A 27,087-nucleotide genomic window follows, 5' to 3' on the forward strand; every position below is an offset into this window, starting at 1 on the left:
ATCCTCCGCTGATGACGTCCGGAGCTGGCAGGTGAATGTCCACAGATTTGCATTTTGAATATATGTGGTCACAGGCTGATTAGACATGCGCCGCCTCGCTCATTGCAATTGAATTGAACGAGGCTAGACACGTCTAGCCGGAATGTGGCCGGAAGTATTAAAATTGCATAATTTTGTTGTTGGCAGCGGAGAACCACGACAGCTCGCACTGTGTGCTCCTTGAGGATTCACAAGTCTGCAGTCACATAATGACTACAGACTTGCAGCCCAAGCCTGAACAACCCCTTTAAAGTCCATTTAGAAAGGTGGCTCAGTGGTTAGCACTGCAGCCTTGCAGTGCTGGGGTCCTGGGTTCAAATCCCACCAAGGACAACATCTGCAAGGAGTTTGTATGTTCTCCCTGTGTTTGCGTGGGTTTTTCCTCCGTGTTCTCAGGTTTCTTCCTCCACTCCAAAAATATCCTGATAGGGAATAAACACAAAAATTGAGGTTGGTTTAAGTTGATATACATGCAGCACATAAACGCAGGTTCACTTTGGCCATAAACCACACAAAACCTACAAGAAGCAAAATAAACATAAATCCTGCTGTAACTAAGTAAGTAAAAATCAAAAGTGGATCTAAATAACACAGGGTTCTTAGTAATACTGTTTTTGATAAAAAATGGCATAAAAGCCATCCCACCGTCGACAAAGTGACCCTGATCGGGACAGTCCTACGCTGTCTAATATTAAAAACCTTACCACGTGTCAGAGTTGACATCAGTGTGTGAATAAGGGCAGACAAAGGACCAGGTCCCGACCTGTAGACACCAGCCTAGGGAAGTTTTTAAGTCTAATTTTCAGCTCAAGAGACGTAGCCCACACCCCGGCTTGCACAGAATGCAAAAATACAAAGAAAAAAACACAAAAATTGAGTTTGGTTTATGTTGGTATACATATATCACATAAATACTGATAGGGAATGTAGATTGTGAGCCCCATTGGGGACAGTGATGATTATGTCTGTAAAGTGCTGCGGAATAAGATAGCGCTATATAAGCAAAGCATAATAAATAAATAATAAATGAAATGTCAATTTTGGCCTGTTAACTAGTGAATATATAAGTCAATCGGTGCACAGGCCGACTTAAACTGATGGGAACAGAACTATTGTTAACATGAATGTTTTCTATCCATGCAGCTTCATTTTATTGGCATCACATCGCCTATGCCGGCATAAATGATTAAATGACCCGATCAGCCGATTACAAGCGCTTCCTTACTTAGTCAATTGTCGATTCATGAAAATACATCTTATGTCATGTTGCAGTTCTTATTAAAATTCTTATTAAAGGGTCTAGAAAAATATTCAGGATTGAGAGTCCTCAGTAGTTGATACCTTTTAATGGCTAACTGAAAAGATGGTAATACATTGCAAGCTTTCGAGACTACTCAGGTCTCTTCATCAGGCTAGACTAATACAAAATCTGAAGTCACATATTTATGCACAATACAGCCTAGAAAAAATGCAATAGATAAGACAAGTGACGTGAAGCAGAACTATCAATATGGGAGAGGGAGAAACATAAATATAAACATTGTATTTATGTTTCTCCCTCTCCCATATTGATAGTTCTGCTTCACGTCACTTGTCTTATCTATTGCATTTTTTCTAGGCTGTATTGTGCATAAATATGTGACTTCAGATTTTGTATTAGTCTAGCCTGATGAAGAGACCTGAGTAGTCTCGAAAGCTTGCAATGTATTACCATCTTTTCAGTTAGCCATTAAAAGGTATCAACTACTGAGGACTCTCAATCCTGAATATTTTTCTATCTACTGGCTAACACGGTACAAAGATATACATCTTTCCTGTATTAAAGGGTCTGACATTTGACGGAGAACTATTTGGAATACATATTATACACGCTCATTAACTTCGACATAATCCAAGAGATCAGGTGTGTGAATGATGTGTCGAGCACATTGTGGATTCAAGCCCTGGTGCTATAGAGAATTCATGATCTAGAAAGGAAGGAGACATAAAGACATAAAGACTTAGGGTGTGTGCACACGCTGCGGATTCTGCTGCGGATCCGCAGCGGTTTTGGCCCTGCGGATCTGCAGCAGAATTAGCTGCGTTGTACAGTACCGTTATATCCTATGGAAATTGGAAACCGCAGTGCAGACTGTGCGGAATTTTCCGCGCGGTTTTTCCTGCGGTTTCCAATCCGCAGAAAGAATTGACAGGTCATTCTTTTCTGCGGATTCCGCTGTGGTTTGCCATCTCCTCCATTGTAGAGATGATAAACCGCAGGGGAAAACCGCAGGCTAATCCGCGGATAAACCGCAGGTCTTTTGACCTGCGGATTTTGCAAAATCCGCAGACCAATCCGCAGCGTGTGCACATAGCCTAAATCACTTCCTTTACATACAATGTAAACACTTCGGGAATATGTGAGCCATTATAGCACAAAGACTGTTCTGCAAATGAGTGTAATGAAGATTGCCGATGATCCTTGTAGGATGCGTATCTCGGTGTGTACATTCACGCTTGTCATCCAGAACTAAACAATGACGGTTTTATGCTGTTTATTATCTGTTCTCGCACATACAGATACATATGAGATAGAGAGAATAACCCAAGATAGAATTCTAAGCATTTTATAGGGATGTAGAAGATAACAGCTAGCTAACAAAGTCCTACAAATTACAGAAAACACACTATGAGTGAGAGATTTAAAGGGCTTTTCCAGGACTTGTGATACTGATGACTAGAGTTGAGCGACTTTTGGTTTTTTAGGGTCGCGTTTCGTTTCATGAAACCCGACTTTTCCAAAAGTCGGGTCGAGCAAGATCGTCCGCTTATAGGGAAAAGTCGGGGTCGTCCCGAAACACGAAACCCAATGTAAGTCAATGGGGAATAAAAGTCGGCAGTGAGAGGACAGGAAACACACCAACAGTGCCCATTTGAATGCCAAAAGCATCAATTCTTCTTACTTAAGCTTGTCAACCTTAATTAACTTCATAATACAAGTTACGCACTGAAAAATGGGGGTTATTTGGCTACAGACTGTGGGGGGGAGGGCTGGCTCCAGGTTTTCATGTGCCCTGGGCGAAAGAGCGCCCCTTTAACACATACCACAACATATCATGCTCCGATACGGCAGAGAAATAACGGTATAGTACAATGAAAAATACCTCACTTTTTACATCTCATGACGAGGCCCATCTATTTCTCCATACAGAATCATTGGTCCCATATAATGTTTGAAACAGTATATGATGAGCTCCACATAATGCTACAGTATATGTTGGTCCCCATGGATGAAGCTCCACTGTCTTATGGGCCCAAATAATGCTCCAAACATAATGGGCCCCATTTCTAATGCTCTAGTGTATAATGGGCCCTGTAAATGCTGCTCCAGTGTCTGATGTCCACCTTTGGAATGTTCCAGTGTATGGTGGGCCCCATCTATCATTCTCCAGAGTATAGTGCTCCCCAAAAATTGCTGTCCCAACATTGAAAACAATCAAATAAGTCTCCTCGCTAGGGAATCCCTGTACTAGTCTGGACTCCTCGTCGTTCCCATCTTCCATCTCACTGCACAGTATTTCAACTTTGCAAGTGCTGTGATCCTGGGCAAGCAGGGGGGGCCCACTCGTTGGCGACGGCACTGGCACAGGGCCCCTGATAGTACGGTGGTGTGTCTGATGGCGGGTGGGCCGAACCTGCACTTTCATCTGCAGCTTCCTCTTTGTCACCGTGTAAGATGGAACTGTATATGGGAAGGGTAACCTGAGTTTCATCAGGGTCAGATTCAGGTCGTGTAGCGTGCGAGGGGAATGTAGTGGTCTGGGTCAATGTACCAGCAGATTCATCGAGCAGTGGCTGGGCATCAGTGCACTTGTGTCGCCCCCAGGAGTACGGTCGCCACAGTGGCATTACCTTCTTCCTAGGGAGTGTGATGTCATGCTTGGGAGCAACAAAGGATCTCTCTAGCAGGTTAACTGATTGGGCGGCGTTATTCCCACGAGTCATGACCCTCCAAACAGCGTTCATGAAGGCAAAGTGTTTGTTTTACGTGGGCAGTATGGTTGCAAAGCTGAACCTTAAAGGAATGTCCAGAAGGGCACCACCAGGAGTGGAGCCTACGGTTAAATTCGACTCCACCTGGGAAACCTCAACCATGCCAGCTACAGAACAGATGCACACATTGCAAGCTTAATTCCGTTAACGAACGAGACTCCGTCATGCCCCGCGGTCCGAGTCCGGCTTACTAGAGGGACACGTGAGGCTCTGGCACATGAGATTGGCCAATAACTGGTGTGTCATGCCCTTACATGTCCGTGGCTGCATGTGCGCTACACTGAAAAGGCCAGCGTTTGTCGCTTACAGGTGCAGATAACCCGCTGAACAACGTTAGTGATGGGGATCACTGATTACAATTATTACCCGCGAACAATGATTTCCCAGTAAGTGCAGGTCAACCGCAGTTCCGGAATTAGGCCTAACCGTCATTCCTGAAAAAATGAAAAACTTACGTGTGCAAACCACAGGTGCTGTAGCTTGCTTAACAGCTCGCCAGCCGTTCTCACGCCCAGTATGGATTACACGTGATTGCACAAAGGTTAGAAAGGGTACCGTATCCCCAGATAACATGTATGGATAGCGTACACATTCAAAATATATGTCTCAGGAGGCAGGCTCAGACGGTGTTAGGCCCAGTATGGATTGCACGTGATTGCACAAAGGTTAGAAAGGGTACCGTATCCCCAGATAACATGTATGGATAGCGTACACATTCAAAATATATGTCTCAGGAGGCAGGCTCAGACGGTGTTAGGCCCAGTATGGATTGCACGTGATTGCACAAAGGTTAGAAAGGGTACCGTATCCCCGGATAACATGTATGGATAGCGTACACATTCAAAATATATGTCTCAGGAGGCAGGCTCAGACGGTGTTAGGCCCAGTATGGATTGCACGTGATTGCACAAAGGTTAGAAAGGGTACCGTATCCCCGGATAACATGTATGGATAGCGTACACATTCAAAATATATGTCTCAGGAGGCAGGCTCAGACGGTGTTAGGCCCAGTATGGATTGCACGTGATTGCACAAAGGTTAGAAAGGGTACCGTATCCCCGGATAACATGTATGGATAGCGTACACATTCAAAATATATGTCTCAGGAGGCAGGCTCAGACGGTGTTAGGCCCAGTATGGATTGCACTTGATTGCACAAAGGTTAGAAAGGGTACCGTATCCCCAGATAACATGTATGGATAGCGTACACATTCAAAATATATGTCTCAGGAGGCAGGCTCAGACGGTGTTAGGCCCAGTATGGATTGCACGTGATTGCACAAAGGTTAGAAAGGGTACCGTTTCCCCGGATAACATGTATGGATAGCGTACACATTCAAAATATATGTCTATACATCAGGAGGCAGGCTCAGACGGTGTCAGGCACAGTATGGATTTGACGGCCCAGATTACACAGCGGAGGAGCAGGGAGAGGTAAAGATTGCAAATGCTGGGGCCCTGCCCAAGCAAGGGGGGCCCACTCGTGGACGTCGGTACTGGCACTGGGCCCCTCATAGTACAGCGGTGTGTCTGACGGCGGGTGTGCACCACCACCGTCAGATACACTTGATTGCACTATGAGGGACCCTGTGCCAGTGCCCGCGCCCAAGAGTCGGCCTACCCACCTGTCCAGGGCAACGGCACTCGCACGGTGTCGTGCGCTAGGTGGTGACCCCGGCCATGGGGGGGGAGGCAGCAGAGTTAGGGAGTTTTAGAAAGTGACATATGTTGATGTTGGACATTCAGCTGATACAAAAGGCGAAATAGGTGAAGTACCAGGAAGAGGTGGACCAAAGCAAGCCATTTTTCTGTCACCCTATGTGTCATCAGGGGAAGGTGGGACAAAATCCTTGGAAACCCATGCGTGGTTCATTTTAATGAAGGTTAGATCATCCACATTTTGGGTTGACAGACGGGTCCTTTTTTCTGTCAGGATTGATCCAGCTGCACTGAAGACTCTTTCCGATAGCACACTTGCAGCTGGGCAAGCGAGCTCCTGTAAGGCATATTGGGCCAATTCAGGCCAGGTGTCCAGTTTAGCGGCCCAATAGTCAAAGGGGAATGACCTGTGTGGGAGAACAACGATATGGGAGGAAAAGTAGTTTGTAACCATAGTTGACAACTGCTGTCTCCTGTCACTTTCCATCGAAGCAGTATTACCAGTTGTGTGAGCGGTATTTGAAAAATCAGTCCACAACATTGTCATGAAACCCCTGTCTCCAACGCCACTTCTGCTGTGTGCACCACGAACACCTCTGCCAAGCTGCCCCCGGCCCGTACGGCTCGTGTGAGAACCATCACCGCTGCTGTGTGCTGGGAATGCCTCAAGCAACCGATTTACCAGAGTTGCTTGTTTATTAGCCAATATTAGGTCAAGGTTCTCCTGTGGCATGATGTTTTGTAATTTGCCTTTATAGCGTGGATCCAGGATGCTGGCCAACCAGTAGTCGTCATCGTTCAGCATTTTGGCAATGCGGGGGTCCCTTTTTAGGATCCGCAAGGCATAATCTGACATGTGGGCCAATGTTCCCGGTGTCAATGATGCACTGCGAGTGCTGGGTGGAGGAGCACTTTCTGGCAAATCCACATCCCTCCAGTCACGCACAAACCCTGTACCAGACCTTGCCACGCCAACATTTTCACTTTCCCCACGAGATGCATCCTCCTCCCCTAAGTAATCATCCCCATCATCATCCTCCTCCTCCTCTTCTTCCTCCACCTCGTCCAGGAGAGGTCCCTGAGCAGACAATGGCTGAATGTCATCAAGGATTCCCTCCTCCTCTTCCTCCTCATCAACATTGGCTGCAGAAGCCTGCTCCTTAAGGTGCGTCAAAGTTTGCATGAGCAGACGCATAAGTGGGATGCTCATGCTTAGGATGGCGTCGTCTGCGCTTACCAGCCGTGTGCATTCCTCAAAACACTGAAGGACTTTACAAAGGTCTTTCAGCTTCGACCACTGCACACCTGTCAACTCCATGTCTGCTCTCAAAGTGCCTGGCCGTGTATCCTCCCACAAATGCATTATGGCCTGCCTCTGCTCGCACAGCCGCTCCACCATGTGCAGGGTGGAGTTCCACCTTGTTGCAATATCGATAATGAGGCGGTGGTTGGGAAGGTGGAGCAATCGCTGCAGCTTCTGCATACGAACGGAGTGAACAGGCGACCGGCGGATGTGCACGCACAGTCTTCGCACCTTCTGGAGCAGGGCTGTTAACTCCGGATAATTTTTGAGGAAGCACTGCACCACCAGGTTCAAGGTGTGAGCCAAGCAAGGTATGTGGCTGAGTTTTGAAAGGGCTATGGCTGCCACAAAATTACGGCCGTTATCACTAACTACCTTGCCTGCCTCAAGATGTACACTGCCCAGCCATGACTCAGTTTGTCGCTTCAAGTACTCGGCCAGCACCTCGGCGGTGTGTCTGTCGCCCAAACACATCATCTGCAACACAGCCTGCTGACGCTAGCTGCTCGATAGGGGGACACATCGTGTGCAACAGTGGCAGCTGCAGATGGAGTGCTCGTACGACTGCGCTCTGTGGACGAGCTTTCGCTTCTGGAGGAGGAGGAGGAGGAGGGTCGAACGCCTACAGCCAACTGTTTCCTATACCATGGGCTAGGCAGCACTGTCCCACCACCGCTGTCCCCTGTGGACCCTGCATCCACCACATTAACCCAGTGCGCAGTGATGGACACGTAACGGCCCTGGCCATGCCGACTGGACCATGCATCAGTTGTGAGGTGCACCTTTCCGCTCACTGACTGCTTGAGTGCATGGACAATGCGGTCTTTCACATGATGGTGGAGGGCTGGGATGGCTTTGCGAGAGAAGTGGCGACTGGGTAGGTCATAGCGTGGTACTGCATAGGCCATGAGTTCGCGGAAAGCTGTGCTTTCCACCAACCGAAAGGGCATCATCTCAAACGAGATTAGTTTGGCAATGTGGGCGTTCAAACCCAGTGTACGCGGATGAGAGACTGAGTACTTTCTTGACCTACTCATAGTGTCTGGGAGGGTGAGCTGGACTTGAGAGCTGCATATGGTGGAAGTAGCGGTGGACAGGGCGGACTGAGAGAGGGTTGATGATGGTGATGGAGTTGGTGTTCTTTCTGATGGCCTAGAATCAGTCTTTCGTTGATATAACAGTGGGATTCCCTGACTGCTGTGGTCTTGCAACGACACCTCAACATTTGCTGCTGTGCTAACCGGTGGGCTTACAGTGGGGGAAACAATGTAGCGTTGCTGACTACCTTCGTTGTGATCAGTTGCACATGTGGCACTTGAGGTTTGGTGTTGTGTCCACGCTTGCAAGTGCATGCTGGTTAAATGTCTAAGCATGCAACTGGTATTCAAATTTTTCAGATTTTTCCCTCGGCTAAAGGTCTTTGCGCACTTCTTACAGATAACCTTGGCCTGATCATGAGGATTTTGTTCAAAAAAGTGCCACACTGCACTCTTCCTACTTTGGCAGATATTTTGCGGCCTAGCACGCTGTGATCTTTTGACCCTCTGGACAAGCTGTCCAGCAACTCTTTTGATGTTTGGAACCTGTCTTTGGAGTGCTCCGGGCCTGCCAGATAACAGCTGTTGCGATGTCGATGTCTGCTGTGGATGCTCCTCATCTGAGCTATTGGAAGCAGCACCCTCTTCCCCCAATGGATGCCAATCTGGGTCAACAACTGGGTCATCCATCACCTCCTCTTCTATGTCATGTGCACCTTCCTCTGTGTCACCGTGTATGGTGGTATAGTGTGCGGGAAGGGGCACCTGAGTCTCATCAGGGTCAGAATCTGGCTCTGTACACTGCGAGGACAATGTAGTGCTCTGAGTGAATGTACCAGCAGAATCATCCATCAGCGGCTGTGCATCAGTGCACTCCATGTCAGATTCATCTTGGCCTGGGTAATTCACCATTTCACTTGATAATCCAGGCATGGTATGTGAAAACAGCTCCATGGAGTAATCAGTAGTATGGCCTGCGTCATCCTTCAATCTTGGTTGGGGTGAAGGACACAAGGAAAGGTGTGGTTCATGAACATGAGCCTCCAATGACGACTCAGTGCTTTTACTTTTTACAACTGAAGAAGAGGAGGCGATAGAGCTGGAGGCTGAGTCAGCAATGTAAGACAAAACTTTTTCCTGATGCTCTGGCTTTAAAAGCGGTTTGCCAACTCCTAGAAAACTAAGCGTTCGAGGCCTTATGTAGCCAGACGATGACGCAGGGTCAGCACCTCCTGCATTCGGTCCTATTTTGCTCTTGCCACTACCATCAGATCCAACACCATCATTACCAGCTGCCAACCCCCGCCCAATTCCACGGCCTCTTCCACCAGCCTTCCTCATTTTTGGTAGAAATGTAGACAAAATCCAACAAACTATATAGTAATGTAAAACAAGGTACAAGGTGTCTATAGGACAGGGGAGATTTTGAATTTCTGCAGACACTTGTGGACACTGGACACTTTTGGATTGTGTGAGGCCCACTGATATCTGAGCGCTATGTGACAGGCTCGATGGCACAGCTGTGACCAAAGTGACTAGAGGATAAGGGAGATTTTGAATCTCTGCACACACTTTTGGACACTGGATGGACACTTTTGGATTGTGTGAGGCCCACTGATATCTGAGCGCTATGTGACAGGCTCGATGGCACAGCTGTGACCAAAGTGACTAGAGGATAAGGGAGATTTTGAATCTCTGCACACACTTTTGGACACTGGACACTTTTGGATTGTGTGAGGCCCACTGATATCTGAGCGCTATGTGACAGGCTCGATGGCACAGCTGTGACCAAAGTGACTAGAGGATAAGGGAGATTTTGAATCTCTGCACACACTTTTGGACACTGGATGGACACTTTTGGATTGTGTGAGGCCCACTGATATCTGAGCGCTATGTGACAGGCTCGATGGCACAGCTGTGACCAAAGTGACTAGAGGATAAGGGAGATTTTGAATCTCTGCACACACTTTTGGACACTGGACACTTTTGGATTGTGTGAGGCCCACTGATATCTGAGCGCTATGTGACAGGCTCGATGGCACAGCTGTGACCAAAGTGACTAGAGGATAAGGGAGATTTTGAATCTCTGCACACACTTTTGGACACTGGACACTTTTGGATTGTGTGAGGCCCAATGAATATCTGAGCGCTATGTGGCAGGCTCGATGGCACAGCTGTGACAAAAGTGACTAGAGGATAAGGGAGATTGGATTGCTTTTAAAAAAGCAGTTTGCCGAGCAGTGGGTAAACAGCAATGCAGGAATGTCAGGAAGCCTTAGAAGGCAGCCCAACAACCAACACCACTGATACACCACTATATAGCCTCCCCTTGCACTGCACACACAGTGAGTGGTGTGTTGTGCAGGCCAAATCGCTAGCAGCAGAAGCAGTTTTTTTGTCTTCTTCCCTGCCTAACGCTCTCCCTACAGAATCAGCAGCAACCTCTCCCTATACTAAGATCGGCAGAAGTAAGATGGCGGTCGGCGTGCACGCCCTTTTATACCCCCTGTGACGCCCACCAAAGCAAGCCAATCACTTGCATGCCCTTCTGAAAGATGGTGGTGACCCGTGCCTATGTCATCACGTTGCCCACAGTGTCCGTGGATCCTGATTGGCTGAAAAAGAGCGCAAAACAAACTTTTGAAACGCGACTTTGGCGCGTAAGTCGCCGACCTCATGGCCGACCTCATCCTAGGGTCGGGTTTCGTTTCATGAAACCCGACTTTGCCAAAAGTCGGTGACTTTTGAATTTTTTAGACCCGTTTCGCTCAACTCTACTGATGACCTATCCATGGGCTAGGTCATCAATAACAGATTGATGGGGGGTCCAAACTCCCCCCCCCCTATCAATCTAATATTTTCATTCGTGATGTAAACAGTGAATGGATGTAGACAGCTCAGTACACCACATAGTGGCCGTTCCCTGGTACTGCAGTTCCCACTAAAGTGAAGAGGAGCTGAACTGCAGTACCCAGGAACGGCCACTACACAGTGAATGGTTATGCTCTTCTCTGTACACTGTGTATAACCAGCCAGAGATTATAGTAGCTAATCAGTGGGGGTAATGGGTGATGGACCTCATTAATCTGATATTGAAGACCTATCCTAAGTATATTATATAGGTCATCAATAGAGGGTAGCCATCAGCAATTTATGGGCACCTGGTTACCCATAACTGGAAATAGGGGCAAAAGAAAGTAGTACCAGGAAGAAATAAACACGCAAAATTAATTAAGACCCAAAAATGAATTCAAAGTTCAGACTTGAACCATGTTTAAATTATGCCAATTAATTTTTATATTTATGGTGTCTGCTACTTTAATAAATGGGGGGATTATAGATGTATTGATACCAATTATATTGTCTATATTGTTTTGGTTATTTACCTAAAATAAGTTTAATAGGGAAAATGGTGCTTATGTGTTTTTTTTTCAGAAATATGATTGCAAGCATATTACACTGTAATGCTTCTACATTGCATTAACCACACAAAGATTAGACTCATGCAGCACACACCACTCGTATTATTAGACACATGTAATACAGACATTACTAACATATCAGACACACACAGCACACATACCATTCACATATCAGACACATACAGCACACATACTATTCACATATCAGACACACACAGTACACATACCACTCACATACAGCACACATACTATTCACATATCAGACACACACAGTACACATACCACTCACATATCAGACACATACAGCACACATACCACTCACATATCAGACACACAGCACACATACCACTCACATATCATACACATACAGCACACATACCATTCACATATCAGACACATATCAGACACACACAGCACACATACCACTCACATATCAAACACATACAGCACACATACCATTCAGATATCAGACACACACAGCACACATACATTCACGTATCAGACACATACAGCACACATACCATTGACGTATCAGACACACAGCACACATACCACTCACATATCAGACACACACAGCACACATACCACTCACATATCAGACACACACAGCACACATACCACTCACATATCAGACACATACCAATTATGTTGTCTATATTAATTGTTTGGGCTATTTACCTAAAATAAGTTTAATAGGGAAAATGGTGCTTTTGTGTTTTTTTTTTTTCAGAAAAATGGTTGCAAGCTTATTAGACTAATGCTTCTACATTGCATAAACCACACAAAGATTAGACTTATGCAGTACACACCACTCGTATTATTAGACACATGTAATACAGGCACTACTAACATATCAGACACACGCAGCACACATACCATTCACATATCAAACACATACAGCACACATACCACTCACATATCAGACACACATAGAACACATACCATTCACATATCAGACACATACAGCACACATACCACTCACATATCAGACACACACAGAACACATACCATTCACATATCAGACACATACAGCACACATACCACTCACATATCAGACACACATAGAACACATACCACTCACATATCAGACACACAAAGCACACATACCATTCACATAACAGACACACACAGCACACATATCATTCACATATCAGACACACAGCACACATACCACTCACATATCAGGCACACATACCACTCACATATCAGACACATATCACATATTAGACACATTCAGCACACATACCACTCACATATCAGACACACACAGCACACATACCATTCACATATCAGACACATATCACATATTAGACACACACACAGCACACCTACCATTCTCATATCAGACACAAACAACACACATACCACTCACATATCAGACACACACAGCACACATACCACTCACATATCAGACACACACAGCACACATACCACTCACATATCAGACACACACAGCACACATGCCATTCACATATCAGACACACACAGCACACAAGCCACTCACATATCAGACACACACACACAGCACACATAGCATTCACATATCAGACACATATCACATATCAGACACACACAGCACACATACCACTCACATATCAGGCACATACAGCAAACATACCATTCACATATCAGACACACACAGCACACATACCACTCACATATCAGACACACACAGCACACATATCACTCACATATCAGACACACACAGTGCACATACCACTCACATCTCAGACACACACAGCGCACATACCATTCACATATCAGACACATAGAGCAAACATACCATTCACATATCAGACACACACAGCACTCATACCACTCACATATCAGACACACACAGCACACATAACTGTTATGAATGAGTCACCGTAGGAGGCAAAAACAGAAATACTAGCTAAGTCCATAAAACCAGAGAAGTTGGCAGCTATCGGATTGTAGACCACTGTACCTATCAACAACAACTAGCAGTAGCCGTGGGGGGTTCCTACGGTGCCCTAGACCCCTCGAACACAGCCGGAGAGCTAAATAGCCTAAAGACAGAAAGGGAAATCTAAACTTCCCCAGAGCAGACCCCAAAGCAATAGGCAGCCCCCAACATATAATGACTGTGAAGCAAGATGAAAAAACACTCACACAGATGGAAAGATAGGCTGAGCAAATGATGGGTACCAAGCTAACTAAATAGGATAGGATAGAAAAGCTGCTGTCTGCAATCCGCCAAAACCCTATCAAAACAAGAGCCAACAGACTGATAGGGAAAAAAGCCCTGAAGACGCTAGGCTTCAAAAGACTATATCAGTACTCAGGTATTTTCTGAAGACAGAGCAAAAAGGAATTCGGCTCACCCCAGCAGGGAATGGCAGAAATCCAGAAAAACAAGGCAAAACAAAACCAAAACACAAATGCAAAAAGCAGAGCAGAAAACTTAGCTTTTGAGGAGCAGGAATCAGACTGGTCTCCTAGAATCCCTCAGAGAAATCACCAGCAAGGCAGAAGGGTGTCGGCTGCCTTATATCCAGTCAGAAATTCCCGTCACCCAGTCATCATCATCCAGCCCAGGTGCTTGGTAATCAGCCTCACTACCTTCCTTCACCAGAAGAGGGAGTTGATCAGACCTCAATGGTGAAGGGGAAAATGAACTCACAATAGTACCTCCCCCTTGAGTAGGGGTCACCGAACCCTCATCCACGCCACCAGGGCGATCAGGGTGAGCCCGATGAAAGGCACGCACCAATCTTTTGGCATGAATATCAGAGGCAGAGACCCAGGAATTATCCTCCTGACCATAACCCTTCCACTTAACCAGATACTGGAGTCTCCGTCTAGCCAGACGGGAATCCAGTATCTTCTCTACCTCATATTCCATGTTACCTTCAACCAATACAGGGTCCGGAGGTGCCACCCCAGGAACAACTGGTTCAACAAACCTCTTCAACAAGGACTTATGAAACACATTATGGATTTTGAATGTAACAGGAAGAGCCAAACGAAGAGACCGGATTAATAATCTCCAAAATCTTGTAAGGTCCAATAAATCTAGGCTTAAACTTAGGAGAAGCCACCTTCATAGCGATATTTTTTGATGATAACCAAACCATATCACCAACCTTAAACTGGGGACCAATGGTCCTATGTCGGTTGGAAAACCGCTGGGCCTTTTCCTGGGAGAGAGATAACTTATCCACCACTTGGTCCCAGATTCGGTGCATTCTCTCCACCACAGTGTCAACACCTGGGCAGGCAGAAGGCTCCACCTGCCCTGAAGAAAATCGAGAATGAAACCCAAAGTTACAAAAAAAAGGTGACATCAAAGTGGCAGAACTAGCTCTATTATTTAAAGCAAATGCGGCCAAGGGCAAAAATGAAACCCAATCATCCTGATCAGCGGAAATTAAACATCTCAAATACGACTCCAAGGTCTGGTTTGTTCTCTCCGTCTGCCCATTGGTCTGAGGGTGAAAAGCAGAGGAGAAGGACAACTGAATTCCCAGCTTGGAATAGAAAGTCCTCCAAAATCTAGACACAAACTGAACTCCTCTGTCAGATACAATGTTCTCAGGAATCCCGTGCAAGCGAACCACCTGTTGCAAAAACAGGGGCACCAACTCAGAGGAAGATGGCAACTTAGGGAGTGGTACAAGATGAACCATCTTAGAGAACCTATCACAAATCACCCAAAAAACAGTCATTCTCTGAGAGACAGGCATATCAGAGATAAAATCCATTGAAATATGGGTCCATGGCCTCCTGGGGACCGGCAAAGGCATCAACAACCCACTAGAGCGAGAACAAGGTTTAGACCGGGAGCAAGTCCCACAGGACTGCACAAAATTCCTGACATCACGAGACAAGGCGGGCCACCAAAAAGACCGACTCACCAGATCTCTAGTACCAAAAATACCTGGATGACCATCCAATGCAGAGCAATGAACTTCAGACATCACTCTCTTCTTCCACTGGTCAGGAACATACAACATTCCACTGGGACAACGCTCAGGTTTGTCCTCCTGGAACTCTTCCAGAGCACGTCTCAAATTGGGCGAGATGGCAGAAAGAACTACCCCTTCGCCTAAGATGGTAGCAGGCTTGGTCACCACAGGAGAATCAGCAAAGAAGCTCCTAGAGAGAGCGTCAGCCTTGACATTCTTAGTGCCAGGAAGAAAAGAGACCACAAAATCAAAACGTGTAAAAAACAAGGCCCACCTAGCCTGTCTAGGGTTCAAGCTTTTGGCCAACTTCAGGTAAATCAAATTCTTGTGGTCAGCGAGGACCACGACTTGATGTTTAGCTCCCTCCAACCAATGTCTCCACTCCTCAAATGCCCATTTCATGCCTAACAGTTCCCGATTCCCCACATCATAGTTGCGTTCAGATGGAGAGAACTTTCGGGAAAAGAAAGCACAGGGATTTATTTTAGATGTTACAGGAACCTTTTGGGACAAAACAGCTCCTGCACCAATCTCAGAAGCGTCCACCTCTACCTGGAACGGGAGTGAGACATCAGGTTGCCGCAAAACCGGGGCAGAAGTGAATCTTCGCTTCAGCTCCTGAAAGGAAGAAACAGCCTCCGGAGACCAATTCAACACATCAGCACCCTTCTTAGTCAGATCAGTCAATGGCTTGGCAATACTAGAAAATTTTGCTATAAATTTCCGATAAAAATTAGCAAAACCCAAAAACTTCTGGAGGGCCTTCAAAGAAGTGGGCTGAACCCAATCATAAATGGCCTGTACCTTGGCCGGGTCCATTTCAATAGTTGACGGAGACAAAATAAATCCCAAAAATGAAATCCTCTGTACACCAAAAAGGCATTTCGATCCTTTGACATACAGGGAATTCTCCCTCAAGATCCAGAACACAGTCCGAACATGTTCCACATGAGAATCCCAATCCTTGGAGAAGATCAAAATATCATCCAGATAGATAATCAAAAATTTATCCACAAAGTCTCGGAAAATCTCGTTCATGAAGCACTGGAAGACAGAAGGGGCATTAGTGAGCCCAAAAGGCATCACCAGGTACTCAAAATGTCCCTCCGGAGTATTAAACGCCGTCTTCCATTCATCCCCATGCTTAATGCGGATAAGATTATACCCCTCCTGAGGTCAAGCTTGGTAAACCAGCAAGCACCTTTAACTCTGGAGAATAGATCCGAAATCAAGGGTAACGGATACTGATATTTAATAGTAATTTTGTTGAGGTCACGATAATCAATACAAGGCCTTAATGAACCATCCTTTTTGGCCACGAAAAAAACCCCCAGCACCTAAGGGTGAAGAGGATGGTCTAATATGACCCTTCTCCAACGCCTCCTTAATATAGGATCGCATAGCCTCGTGCTCGGGTACAGATAAATTGAAGAGCCGACCCTTGGGAAATTTACACCCCGGGCTCAGTTCAATTGCACAGTCATAACTCCTATGAGGAGGCAAAGACGCAGACTCATTCTCACTAAATACATCATAAAAGTCCGCCAAATAGTCAGGAACATCATGCGACTGAGGAGAGGTGGAAAAAAACGGAGCCTCACTAAGGGCACACCGACAACCCCAACTCACCACAGACACAGATTTCCAATACAAAACTGGATTATGAATTTGCAACCAGGGAAACCCCAGAACAATGGTATCATGCAAATTATGCAACACCAAAAATCTGCAATTTTCTTGATGGTCTGGGGCGACCCGCATTACCACCTTGGTCCAAAACTGAGGTTTATTTTTCGCCAAAGGAGTAGCACCAATCCCCCTCAAAGGGATAGGCGTCCGCAGAGGTGTCATCGGAAATCCACAACGTTTAGCAAAATCCAAGTCCATTAGGTTCAAGACTGCTCCCAAATCCACAAAAGCCTTGGCAGAAAATGTGGACAGGGAGCAGATCAGAGTAATTGCCAGAAGAAACTTAGGTTGAACACAACCCACAGAAAACGTATGCGCAAAACGTTTCTCTCGTTTAGGACAGACAGAAATAATATGCGAGGCATCTCCACAAAAAAACACAGCTTATTACGCCTTCTGAACTCCTGACGTTGCTCACTGGACAAAACTCTATCACATTGCATAGGTTCAGACATTTGTTCAACAGGTGGCAACACCTCTCGTGCAGTCCTGCGTTCACGTAAACGCCGATCAACCTGAATGGCTAATGACATAGAATCGTCAAGACCAGAGGGAACAAGAAATCCCACCATAGTATCTTTTACGGCTTCTGACAAACCCTTCCGAAAGAGAGCTGCCAAGGCATTATCATTCCAGGCAGTAAGGACCGCCCACTTTCGGAATTTATGACAGTACAATTCTGCAGAATCTCGACCCTGGCTCAATGCCAACAGGGTCTTTTCAGCCTGATCAATAGCATTAGGCTCGTCATACAACAACCCCAAGGCTTGAAAAAATGCGTTCACATTAGTCAGAATAGGATCATCTGGTTTCAAAGAAAACTCCCAATCCTGGGGATCGCCACGCAGCAAAGAGATGACAACTGTAACCTGCTGTGCGGAGCTCCCTGATGAGTTAGGCTTCAAGGCAAAAAATAATTTACAATTATTTATGAAATTCAAAAATTTAGACCGATCCCCAAAAAACACATCAGGAGTAGTGATCTTTGGTTCAGCAGCATGTGAATGAGCAAGGTAGGCGGAAATTCCCCGCACTTCCGCAGCGAGCTGCTCCACACGATCAGACAATTGCTTTATCTCCATTGAGAGAAAAAAAATTCCCCCTACGGCCTCACAGATATAGAGGAAAAAATATACACACCTTCTTTTTTTTTTTTTTTTTATACAATTCTTTCCTGCTATTGAGTACCCTAGGATCTGCGGTATGGCTGGTGATTCTGTTATGAATGAGTCACCGTAGGAGGCAAAAACAGAAATACTAGCTAAGTCCAGAAAACCAGAGAAGTTGGCAGCTATCGGATTGTAGACCACTGAACCTATCAACAACAACTAGCAGTAGCCGTGGGGGGTTCCTATGGTGCCCTAGACCCCTCGAACACAGCCGGAGAGCTAAATAGCCTAAAAACAGAAAGGGAAATCTAAACTGCCCCAGAGCAGACCCCAAAGCAATAGGCAGCCCCCAACATATGATGATGGTGAAGCAAGATGAAAAAACACTCACACAGATGGAAAGATAGGCTGAGCAAATGATGGGGCCCAAGCTAACTTAATAGGTCAGGATAGAAAAGCTGCTGTCTGCAATCCGCCAAAACCCTATCAAAACAAGAGCCAACAGACTGATAGGGAAAAAAGCCCTGAAGACGCTAGGCTTCAAAAGACTATATCAGTACTCAGGTATTTTCTGAAGACAGAGCAAAAAGGAATTCAGCTCACCCCAGCAGGGAATGGCAGAAATCCTGAAAAACAAGGCAAAACAAAACCAAAACACAAATGCAAAAAGCAGAGCAGAAAACTTAGCTTTTGAGGAGCAGGAATCAGACTGGTCTCCTAGAATCCCTCAGAGAAATCACCAGCAAGGCAGAAGGGCGTCGGCTGCCTTATATCCAGTCAGCAATTCCCGTCACCCAGTCATCATCATTCAGCTCAGGTGCTTGGTAATCAGCCTCACTACCTTCCTTCACCAGAAGAGGGAGTTCATCAGACCTCAATGGTGAAGGGGAAAATGAACTCACAACACATACCATTCACATATCAGACACACACAGCACATATACCATTCACATATCAGACACACACAGCCCACATACCATTCACATATAAGACACACACAGCACACATACCACTCACATATCAAACACATACAGCACACATACCATTCAGATATCAGACACACACAGCACGCATATCACTCACATAGACACACACAGCACACATACCATTCACATATCAGACACATACAGCACACATACCATTCACATATCAGACACACACAGCACACATACCACTCACATATCAGGCACACATACCATTCACACACAGCACACATACCATTCACATATCAGACACACACAGCACACATACCACTCACATATCAGACACACACAGCACACATACCACTCACATATCAGACACACACAGCACACATACCACTCATATATCAGACACACACAGCACACATACCATTCACATATCAGACACACACAGCACACATACCATTCACATATCAGACAGACACAGCACACATACCACTCACATATCAGACACACACAGTACACATACCATTCACATATCAGACACACACAGCACACACACCACTGACATATCAGACACACACAGCACACATACCACTGACATATCAGACACAGACAGCACACATACCATTCACATATCAGACACACACAGCACACATACCACTGACATATCAGACACACACAGCACACATACCATTCACATATCAGACAGACACAGCACACATATCAGACAGACACAGCACACATACCACTCACATATCAGACACACACAGTACACATACCACTCACATATCAGACACACACAGCACACATACCACTGACATATCGGACACACACAGTACACATACCACTCACATATCAGACACACACAGTACACATACCACTCACATATCAGACACACACAGCACACATACCACTCACATATCAGACACACACAGTACACATACCATTCACATATCAGACACACACAGCACACACACCACTGACATATCAGACACACACAGCACACCTACCACTGACATATCAGACACAGACAGCACACATACCATTCACATATCAGACACACACAGCACACATACCACTGACATATCAGACACACACAGCACACATACCATTCACATATCAGACAGACACAGCACACATACCACTCACATATCAGACACACACAGTACACATACCACTCACATATCAGACACACACAGCACACATACCACTGACATATCGGACACACACAGTACACATACCACTCACATATCAGACACACACAGTACACATACCACTCACATATCAGACACACACAGTACACATACCACTCACATATCAGACACACACAGTACACATACCACTCACATATCAGACACACACACCACACATACCACTCACGTACTAGACACATGTAACACACCGCTCACATCAATTCAGACACATACAGCAAGCAACCACACCACTGTCATATTACCCACATTGTACACACAGCACCTCCACATTAGATGCATGGAGCACGCACCACTCACATTTCTGACACATGCAGTAATGTATAAGGAAGTTCCATTTTTGGAACAGAGAGATGGAACTCATGCACAGAATGGATTATTTACAAAAAATGATCATGTGGTCTGTCTGGTTTCTGTTTGGTGTCACTTTTTAGAATGGAAGACAAAGAGCAGCCTGCAGAACTTTTTCTTCTATTCTAAAAACGGAAACATCACAGATCCCACAAAAATCAATGGGGCCCCTCTGCTTCCGTCTGTATTACTTATGCAATGGATCCATTTTGGGCATGAACGCATTCCTTAAAACAGAACAGACAAGCAGAACTCCCAGAGTGTAATTGTGAACATAGCATTACACATTAGGCGTATACCACACATACTCACACCGATTACATATTACCCTAATACAGCACACACATACCACACTTACATATCAGACAACAGAGGCCAAGTGGCCAGGACTCTGACATATGCATGACATATTAATTGCCACAGCAATGAATAGTTTATACTGGATTTATGCAAACAGCATTATATGTCCAGCCTGTAAGACCTAATAATATTTGCTTCTTCAACAGCAAGACACACAATATACATTATCTAGAACAAATAAAGGAAGGAAAGTGCAGTACAGAACCTTCACCTCCCGATCAATGAGTCGGAGCAGTGCTGGGCCAGGAAACGTGCTAGCGGTGACCCAGAGACGACTGACCTCGCGCCCCTACTGAATATCTTGATGTCAGCAGTGTTCTCTATTCCTGTCTGGCGACTTCATGTTCTTCCTTGTCTTATGTAATGTTAGATTGAATGACAGAATATATTGCTGACCTGATAATAAAAGCACAATGTGGAAGTTTCAGTATTAAAGAATATAACATTAGAGGTCAGATTTTATTTGAGGACAAATAAGTTTCACTCTTAAAGGGGTTGTCAGATGCTGAGCTAAAATGTTGTTTTCTTTTAAGCACTATTTTTTTTAAATAATAAACTTCCAGTGCCCCCTTGGATCCCGTGCAGGCAGCTTGGAAGGTTTGCGCTGGCTCCGGAACTGATGACTGTTCTCTCTTGGTTCTCCTCGGTGTTCCTCAGGGTTCAGTCCTAGGCCCGCTCCTCTTCTCTATATACACCAACCCAATTGGACAAACCATCAGTAGATTTGATTTTCAGTGACATACCTATGCTGATGACACTCAGATATACACGTCGTCTCTTGACATCACCCCTGCATTACTACAAAGTACCAATGATTGAATTTCTGCTGACTCTGCCATCATTTCCTCACTCTATCTAAAACTTAATCTGTCAAAATCTGCACTCTTTGTGTTACCTCTGTGACAGGGTCACTGGCACAGTGCATGAGAGGAGATATGTGTCTCTGCGTATATTGGCATCAGTGATGTGAAACAAGGATATTTTTTCTCCAGCACACAAGTGTTGAGAGGGTTTAATTAAAGTTGCATACAAGGGCTGGTTTTATGTGGTGTCATGTCGGACACTGTTCGCACCAGGGTGTCCGGCAGACAGCAGTAATACCCCATCCTACCACTTGGTTCTCAGCGGCGCTAGTTGGTCTTCTGCGTCGCCGACTATAGCTCTTGCTTTGTGCTAGCGATACCTGTCTGGAGTGGTGGTCTAAGGAGCATACGGTTTCTGGTGTAGTATATGCCGTCGTTGCCATTTTGCCTCCCTGTGTTGTATTTTTTGGTTGCCCTTGCACATTATTGTATTCTCCTGTGTGTACGCGGTGTGGTGCGTTTCCTTTATCCCTGTCCATACTTATTTGTGGGGTCTGGTGTTTGGTCTCCTCACTGGGTGGAGGGTGGTGGGTTCAGCTTAGGGCTGGACAGTAGACAAGGACAGGGCGGAGGCCCAGGCAGGCACACCTTCAGTGTAAACCCTGGGACAGGGTTTCCCCTAGTCTGAGGGACACCGCAGGGGCCCCGGGGTTTCAGCCTAAAGTTACCTAGGCTGCCCATGACATGTGGACACCCATAGAGTGGGTTGGAGGATGCTCACCATATCTCCACCTGCAGAGCTGACACCGGCATGTGTACTGACAGGACCTGGGATAATGTCATAGTCAGGTGAATCATTACATTGTCTCGCTTAAATAGCTTGTCTGGAGAGCCAATGGGTATTGTGTCTTGGGAGAGGAAGAACTCCCACTTGGCTCCAGGAGGAGCTGTGGACGGTGTGTGCTGCCTGCGGGTAAATCCTGCAGAGAAAAGACTCTTTTGAACTTTATCTTTGTTTTACCGGTATGCCAGAAAGGCTCTGTTTATTTTGCTGAACCCTGCTAAGGATTTATGCTGTCCATAATAAAAAAAACAGCAGGTGATATACTACGAGAACCATTCCTGTATCTACCCTGTGAAGCAGCTGAGTGTGTCAACCCCTCAAACCTTCCTCTGCTAACCTTCCTATGCCCGTTTATTGCCATCTCCGTGTGTGTGATCACTCATTGAAGAGAATTAAGAGATAGATGCTCTGTAGACTGCGCTGCTGTGAAAAGTAATAGTTCCACATGTGGTAATATTCCAAGTAGCTTTCATTAATATGTTTCAGGTTGTACCGAACCCTTTCTCAAGACTGCATATGAACTAGATATATATTACTACAAGTGGATCCTTTTTCACAGCAGCACAGTCTACCAGAACATCTATTTCCTAATTCTCTGCAATCCACTTGCAGAAAAAGATCTTTTATCTACAGACATGATGGCATCAGCTGAATAATCCATGGGCTGTGAGGCAGTGACCGGTGTTATATGCGAGGGTCTCTATGTGTCCCCTAGGATGCACTCTGAAGCGTATTGAGGCCACGGGAGTGCATTGCAGTCACAGGCATAGCTGTGATTGCAATGCAAAATAAAAGTAAGTGTTGTTCTTGGGCAAGCTATTTGTCCAAGGCAGATTTAAGAAAACCTGCCATGGGCTTTTATTTTTGAAGCGGACTACAGGATGATAGTGAGGTGGTCCTCCCCGGCCGGGTTTTCCATGTGGCCTACGGCAACAGGTTCCTTGTAAAAACCCCTGCAGCAGAGGGTTGGGTGTGTCAGTTTTGGTTTGCAAGCATGCAGAGCAGGAGGCTTGTAAAAATGTTGTATATGAACTGTTGAATTGTAAAACGCTGCAGAATATGTTGGTGCTATATAAATAAAGATTATTATTATTCTCTGTAATCCAAACATCCCACTCCTGTTTCCAAGATTTTTCTTGTGCTGCTCCAGTTTTCTGGACTGCTCTACCCTGGGCAGTCCAGTTAATTCCCAGTATCCACACTTTCAAGCTTGACCCGAAAACACATTTCTTTAGACTAGTCTATTACCTGAGTTCACTAATCAAACTACTGTATTTTTCAGACTATAAGGTGCACTTTTCCCCAAAAAAATTTGGGAGGAAAATGGGGGGGTGTCTTATAGTCCGAACGCAGGCCGGGAGGTTGCGGCAGTGGTGTAGAAGCATCCCTTCTTCGGGGAACCGGCGGCTGCAGAAGTGTGGTGATGCTGATGCTCGGTGTCGGCGGTGAGCAGTGCGGAGTGCATCATTGGTTTCCCTGCAGCCATCTCCCTGAAGCCGTGGGCCGCCGGAGGTGGCGCATGAGCGGATTGAGATTTCGGCTGGGCCTCTCGTGCTCCATTTTCCTACGGCTGTGGGCTTCAGGAAAATGCCGCCGGAGGCCGCGGTTGCTCAGACTGAGATCTTGGTGGCCCTCGGCTTCAGGAAAATGGCCGCCGAGAAACCAATAATGCACTCGGCTTTGCTCACCGTGGACACCGGGCTGCAGCAACGTCACATTTCTGCCACCGGCATTCTGAGGAAGGGACCCTGCTCCATGCAACATACTCTGCTCTGTCTCACTGCCGACACCGGACCTGCAGCATTGCACCACTGGGATACACCGGGACTGCAGCATTGCCCCACTTCTGCTGCCGCCGGCTTCCTGAGGAAGGGACCATGCTTCTTATGACCCCACTCTACCACAACCAGCCCTTAGGTAAGATACCTTAAATATGGATGATAAGACGGACCCCCATCTTATAAAAATCTTTTTTTTTGCTATTTTCCACCCCAAAATATGGGGTGTGTCTTATAATACGGTATCCCTTGTTCTCTCCTTCATGCACTCAGTAGCACTTTATATCTCTACTTGTACACATACTGGCTGATGAATGGTTTATTCCGCTTTATTTGAATGCCCCTATATATTATACTGTTGTCTGGAGTTTGGACCTTAACCGACCAGCACATTATTTTAACCTTTTGTGTCCCCCCTATTTCCTTGTAGGTTGTAAGCTTGCGAGCAGGTCCTTCACTCCTCTTGGTATGTGATGAATTATGTGTTACTCTAATGTCTTCTCTCGTATGTAAAAGTTCCTTTTCAATTGTAAAGTGCTGCGGGTTATGTTGGTGCAATAGAAATAAAAAAAAAAATATTATTTTTATGTCTGCCTCAATTGGAAGTCAAAGAATTGGACCGGTTGCAGTGGTCAGATGGCTAGAAGTGGACTTCATAGGATATTTCTCTGATGATGCATTTTTCTTGCTTGTCTTCTGTTTTTCTGACTCGTTGGAAGATATGCCAATATTTATTATTTTCAAACCATCAATGCCTAAAAAAAAAAATTCACTGTCAGACAACCTTCTTAAGAAGCAATTATTCAAAGAAGTCATGTGATTTTTTTTTTTTTCAAATCTCATATATGGCAATTTCAATATTTCAGAATAAGATGTCATGTGTGTACCGATCGCATAAAACAATTTCTGGCCGCTGTTTGGTCTGTAGCCTGCATTTTCTACAGTTTTTCTCTCTGAAAACACTGATTTGTAGTTGTTGCTGAGCTAGTGGCTAGAGTTTAGCTGCTGTGATGACTGACATACACAGTACACACAGAGACATGAGGAATTCCTGCTCTTCTGTGTTTATTCAGAATGTGTTAAAAAGCAAAAGCTGCATAGAGGACGTTATATAGCAGTACCGCACAGTGCAACTGCGAATCCATCTCTGCAGGTGAGATAAAACACTTACTAGAAACAGCATTACTATCTGTGTGTATCTGTGACTCTCTTTTTCACTCTGCTTTTTGCTCTGGGTCTTCTTCCTAGCCATAGACTTTGATAGGCAGCTGAAATCTGATCACTCAGTGAGCAGGCGGTCCATCTTGTCTTCATCATGATTTTTTTTCAAGAGTAAATAATGGATTCAGGAGGTAGCGGGGCACAAGAGAAGTGGAGATACAAGCACGTTTTAAATATTATGCAAAGTTTGGAAAAACAACAGTAAATCATTTAAGCATTTAAGGAAAGACTGGGTCACAACAAGGATGGTAGCAAAGGTACAATCTCTTTTCTAGCCCTGAGATTTTCTCCACAATGATAAAGAAAAAAAAGCAGAAATCATGTTTATATCGGAGTGCTGGAGCATTCTCTTGGAAGTGATCATGTATTAGAAAGTATTGAAAAATTACACTTTTCAATACAATAACATTTAGTAAAAGAAACCGTACGCCTCACACATTACATTCTTTTTGCAACAGGTGTCAAAAGCAGAAATATGCACCTCATGGCATGTTGCTACATACAGTTGTGGCCAAAAGTATTGACACCCCTGCAGTTCTGTCAGATAATACTCAGTTTCTTCCTGAAAATGATTGCAAACACAAATTCTTTGGTATTATTATCTTCATTTAATTTGTCTTAAGTGAAAAAACACAAAAAGAATTGTCCTAAAGCCAAATTGGATATAATTCCACACCAAACATAAAAAAGAGGGTGGACAAAAGTATTGGCACTGTTCGAAAAATCATGTGATGCTTCTCTAATTTGTGTAATTAACAGCACCTGTAACTTACCTGTGGCACCTAACAGGTGTTGGCAATAACTAAATCACACTTGCAGCCAGTGGACATGGATTAAAGTTGACTCAACCTCTGTCCTGTGTCCTTGTGTGTACCACATTGAGCATGGAGAAAAGAAAGAAGACCAAAGAACTGTCTGAGGACTTGAGAAACCAAACTGTGAGGAAGCATGAGCAATCTCAAGGCTACAAGTCCATCTCCAAAGACCTGAATGTTCCTGTGTCTACCGTGCGCAGTGTCATCAAGAAGTTTAAAGCCCATGGCACTGTGGCTAACCTCCCTAGTTGTGGACAGAAAAGAAAAATTGACAAGAGATTTCAACGCAAGATTGTGCGGATGTTGGATAAAGAACCTCGACTAACATCCAAACAAGTTCAAGCTGCCCTGCAGTCCGAGGGTACAACAGTGTCAACCCGTACTATCCGTCGGCGTCTGAATGAAAAGGGACTGTATGGTAGGAGACCCAGGAAGACCCCACTTCTTACCCCGAGACATAAAAAAGCCAGGCTGGAGTTTGCCAAAACTTACCTGAAAAAGCCTAAAACGTTTTGGAAGAATATCCTCTGGTCAGATGAGACAAAAGTAGAGCTTTTTGGGC

General features: G+C 45.3%; 1 long non-coding RNA gene across 1 annotated transcript; it reads right to left on the reverse strand.

Annotated features, from left to right (window-relative positions):
* Window positions 1-322: 322 nt before the first annotated feature.
* LOC141101373 (uncharacterized) lies at window positions 323-25,993 on the reverse strand. The gene is made up of 3 exons (XR_012234952.1): window positions 25,661-25,993; window positions 21,270-25,244; window positions 323-461 (listed from the first exon to the last, which is right to left on the reverse strand). It is a non-coding gene; the product is annotated as an uncharacterized lncRNA (long non-coding RNA).
* Window positions 25,994-27,087: the final 1,094 nt, after the last annotated feature.

Source organism: Dendrobates tinctorius, unplaced genomic scaffold, assembly GCF_039654945.1.
Source record: "Dendrobates tinctorius isolate UK_male_01 unplaced genomic scaffold, ASM3965494v1 ptg000116l, whole genome shotgun sequence".
NCBI lineage: Eukaryota > Metazoa > Chordata > Amphibia > Anura > Dendrobatidae > Dendrobates > Dendrobates tinctorius.